The sequence below is a fragment of the Ursus arctos genome, unplaced genomic scaffold (genome assembly GCF_023065955.2).
Source record: "Ursus arctos isolate Adak ecotype North America unplaced genomic scaffold, UrsArc2.0 scaffold_3, whole genome shotgun sequence".
Lineage (NCBI taxonomy): Eukaryota > Metazoa > Chordata > Mammalia > Carnivora > Ursidae > Ursus > Ursus arctos.
Window position 1 is genome coordinate 52,287,739 of NW_026622985.1, and position 5,166 is coordinate 52,292,904.

Below are 5,166 nucleotides of genomic sequence, written 5' to 3' on the forward strand. Positions count from 1 at the left end.
TATATAATCGTTTTCTAGTGGTGTCTAGTGATTTTTAAGTTGTTTTGTTGATTATTCATTGTATGTAACTTTATTGAACTTGTGTGCCACCTCAAATCCTCTTGGCCCCACCTCTTACTCCAGGACTGCTGTGAAACACTTCCAGGCAGGCTTCTGACAGCTGCTCATGAAAGCCATTTGATGGTATTTCATCTTGAGAAAATTTTGTGATTCCCTTGCTTTTTTCTTCAGGGATCCTCTGACAGTGTGGCTTGGGATTGCCTACTGGAGCCCCTCTGCATTATAGATGTATGAAAGATATGGGGGAGTTAATGACCTTGGGATCACCCTTGATTTATGGATAAATGTTTTCTCTTCCACCTGCTGGGAAGAGAATTCTGAGATGCCTTTCATAAGCTTCCTCAGAAAATACTGTGCGATTGAGTACCAGTCACCCATAGCAGTGACCAACTCTGTAATACATTCTTACGTTAGCTTTCTCTAACTTCTCCCTTTCTTTTTTTTTTTTTAATTCTTTTTTTTTTTTTTTTAAGATTTTATTTATTTATTTGACAGAGACAGACAGCGAGAGAGGGAACACAAGCAAGGGGGGAATGTGAGAGGGAGAAGTAGTCTTCCTGCCGAGCAGGGAGCCCGATGCGGGGCTCAATCCCAGAACCCTGGGATCATGACCTGAGCCGAAGGCAGACTCTTAACAGCTGAGCCACCCAGGTGCCCCTAACTTCTCCCTTTCTGATCCCTCTCTCTGGTTCTCTCAGATTACTTCTCAAATAAATACCTGTATGTGAGTACTTGTATGTATGTCCTAGGCTTTGCTTTTAGATGGTGGGTAAACCCAGGCCAAGACGGATTACCAGGAATGGACTTAGAAAGCAAATCCTCTGAATAGGATTCTGTGGCCGGATCATTCACTGGATAGATGACAATAAAGACCCCATAGCTAGTGGTATAACTCCTGTCATGTCGATGGGTCACAGTTACCGTACTGGATTTGGATAGAGTGCAGGTGGAAGGTGAAGTATTAGGTTATATAGTAACTGTGGCATTACAGTGGAATGGGACTAATGGAAATTATAAAGATGAAGGTATTGGTTAGTTATTGTTAACTGCTTTAACAACCTTGAAAAAAGAAAATGACATAGGTTCATGTTAGCTATTTAAGTCAAGGCATGCTGTGAAAGCCAGAGTGCCTCTATAGCACCCTTTAAGGAAAATCTCATCCATAGAAGTTGGCAATCTGTGCTGACAATCCAGCCCAAATAGTAAAGGTGGCAAGGCTGCAAAAGAAATTGAAGACACAGCCTCGATTATCTCCTCCAACAAAGTCAGCATGCTGACAGGAAAAGATTGGAATGTTGAATCATAAGATGGGAAGGTTTGTGTTGGTGAACCTGAGAATCTTGAACCCTTCATGTTTCCTTGATTCTCTGAGCCGCAGAAGTGGCCTCCCCTCCTCCACTCTGCTGATGGAGAGCAGCCTTCACTTGCTTGGAGATCCTGCAAAGAATTTATCTGGGGCACTTGCATTGTAAGATGATACTTGTTCTCCTCAAGACTCACCCCTGCTACTTCTCCTTAACTCCATACTGATAACTAGCATCAGGTCTCAGCATACCCTAAGTAGGGAAATACAGTCCTTTCTATAGGAGGATAGGTTACGATCTGAATGAACTGCAGGTTCTGTTTAAAATGTATAGGCAGGAACCCAGGAAACATGCCTGGGAGTAGGTCTCGAGGCTGTTGGAGGGGAATGGAATATAAGGCCTGATAGGAAAGAGTAACATGGTAGCACTTAAACTCCTGACTTGGGTTTTAATCCCTTAGATATCTGGAGTTGGTCCTAATATACTGCTAGGATGGCATCTGGAAGATATGGTGGGAATGCTAGAATTTATTTGGTGTGGTATTGAGGAAGGGGTCATAAAGCTCAGGGAGTTGCAGTGTTAGAATGGATTTGTTGTTTGAAACTTGAGAAGCTACCACTTGAGTGTTTTCCCTGGGAAGGCTCAGATGATACTCATAACTAAGGCAAAAAAAATGTAATGATGAAGAGTGTACCAGCAACTTTGAGAAGCATGGCTGTGGCTGACCTCTACAGGCTAGAATTGATGGTAGAAGATACTGCCATGATACTGGGCTCCTTGATGTCAGCGTAGATGATTGAAGGTTGAAGGCCAAGTTGTGGAACCTAACTGTGAGATGCCCAATGGGCATAATTAATGGGTACCAAGGTATGGATCTGTGAAGGAGTTTAAGATCATGATGTTCCAAGGGGCAAGATAGAAGGACAACTGATTAGGATGTTATTTGACTGGTATATCCACTTATATAACTACTAGAACTAGTTTTCAGATCTCAGGCAGGTCAGATACAAAGCCCACTAATGGAAGGGAAAGCCCAGATTCCCTTGAGAAGGGGTCCTGAAGTATATATGATAAATATCACCTTAATCCTTCCCTAAAGAGGCAGCTATTTACCAGGGTAACTATGCAGTGGAGAAAGAAGAATACTCAGATTTTTCAACCAGGGACTTTTGGATATAGGGTCTGAGCTAATTTGGATCTGAAAGTACCCCAAACACAATTGTGGTACTCTGGTTTTATGCAAGCCCAGTGATAAATGGAGTCCTGACCAAAGTCCATCCCAATGGGTGTAATGGGTCTGGCCCCACTCTTTATTTCTGAAGCAGCTAAATATACATAATTGGGCTAGATATACTTAGAAGCTGATAGAATCCTTGGGCCTACATTAATAGCTCTTTCTTCATGCCCTAGATATTTTTCAGATGTTGCAGGCTTGGGTCAGACCCAGAGGCCTCCCTTGACCAAAGCATTATGTAGGCACAAAGTCAGTGAGGCTGAGGACTTGGACAACTATTAACCAACTTTATGTAATTGACATTTATAGAACACTCAACCCAATAATTGTAGGATACCCATTCTTTTTTTTTTAATGCACAGGTAATGTTTACTAAGATTGACCATATTCTAGGTCACAAAACAAGTCTCAATACTTTTAAGATGATTCAGATTATGATGTCCTCTGACCACGATGGGATTAAATTAGAAATTAATAACATATCTGGAAAATCTCCAAAAATTTCAAAGTTATATAATACATATATCTAAATAATCCATGGGTCAAAGAAAAAAAATAATCAGAGTACTTGTAAAGAATGAAAATGAAAACATAACAATATTTGTGGGATTCAGCTAAAACAGTACTTAGAGGAAAATTTATAGCACCAAATGCCTATATCAGAAAAGAAGAAAGATCTCAAATAAGTGACCTCACTTTTCACCTTAAGGAACCAGAGAAAGAAGGGCAAATGAAAACTAAAATAAATAGGAAAAAGGAAATAGTAAAGACCAGAGCAGAAATAGAAAACGGAAATGCAATAGAGAAAATGAATAAAACAAAACAGTTTTTTTTTAGAAGACCAGTAAAATTGATATAGCTAGACTGATCAGCAAAGGATAGAAAGAACACACAAACATCAATGTTAGGATGAGAGTGATGACATCACTATAGATTCTACAGATATTAGATGGATAATAAGGAAATGTTATAAACAACTTTATGCCAATGAATTTGACAACTTAGATTGATATAAATTCCTTGAAATACAAAAACTGAAGCTCATTCAATAATAAATAGATAGCCTGATTAGCCTTATATTGTATACTATTAGCCCATATATCAATTAAAGAAATTAATTTGTACTTAAAAACTCCCATGAAGAAAATTCCAGGTCCAGATGGCTGCACTGTGAATTTTACCAAATCTTTAAGGATTAAATATTACTAATTCTATATAGCCTTTTCCAGAAAATTGAAGTTGGAAATTCTTTACAACTTATTCTATGTGGCCAGCATTATTCAGATATGAAAACCAAAGACATCGCAAGAAAAGAAAGTTTCAGACTACTTCCTCTCAAACATAGATGCAAAAATTCTTAATTTTAGCAAATATAATTCAAGAATACGTAAAAAGGGAATACATCATGATCGAATGGGTGTTATCCAATATCCAATATCCAATATCCAAATGGCTTAACATTTGAAAATTAATCAATGTAATTTATCATATTAACAAATTAAAGAACCACATGATCACTTCAATATATGTATGAGTATTTGACAAAATTCAACACACATTCAAGATAAAAACTCTCAGCACACCGAGAATTAAGGTAATTTCTTTACTCTGATAAAAGGTATTTATTAAAAACCCACAGTTAACATCATACCTGATGCCAAAAGCTAAATGCCTTCCTCCTAGAATTAGGAACTTGGCAAGGATGACTGCACTCAGCGCTTCTATTCAACATACTGGAGGTTCTAGCCACTGCAATAAAGAAAGATAAAAGAAATAAAAGATATCCAGATTGGAAAGGAAAAAGGAAAGGTCTTTATTTGAATATAACATCATATATATAGATAATTCTATTAAATATATTAAAAAATGAAACTCACTAGAAATAAATTTAGCAAGGATGCAGAAAATAAGATCAATATACAAAAATTAAATTTCTATATACTAGCAACAAAAAAACTAGAAATTAAGAAAATAATACCATTTACAATAGCATAAAAAATTCTTAGGGATATATTAGACAAAAATGTACAAAACTTTTATATTGAACGATATAAAACATTGCTCAGAGAAATAAAGGAATAAATAAATGGGGATATATATAATGTTCATAGATCATAAGACTCAATATTGTTAAGATGTCAATTCTCAAACATGTATAGATTAAATGTAATTCCAATAAAAATCTCAGCGGACTTTGTGTGTGTATGTAGACATTGACAATGCTAAAATTAAAACAGAATTGCAAAGCTAAAACAACTTTGAAAAAGAACAAGATTGGAAGGCTTTCAGTACCTGTTTTTAAGACTTATTATAAAACTACAGTAATCAAGAGGGTGTGGTTTTAGACTAAAGAAAGCAAATAGATCAGTGTAACAGAACAGAGAATCCAGAAATAGTCCTATACAAATACAGTCAAATGATTTTTGACACTGATGTCAAGGCAATTCAATGGAAAAATAATAGCATTTTCAACAAATGGTGCTGGAAAAACTAGACATCCAAATGCAAAACTATCAACTTCGATTCATGCTTTGCATCTTATACAAAAATGAACTCAAAAAGGATTAT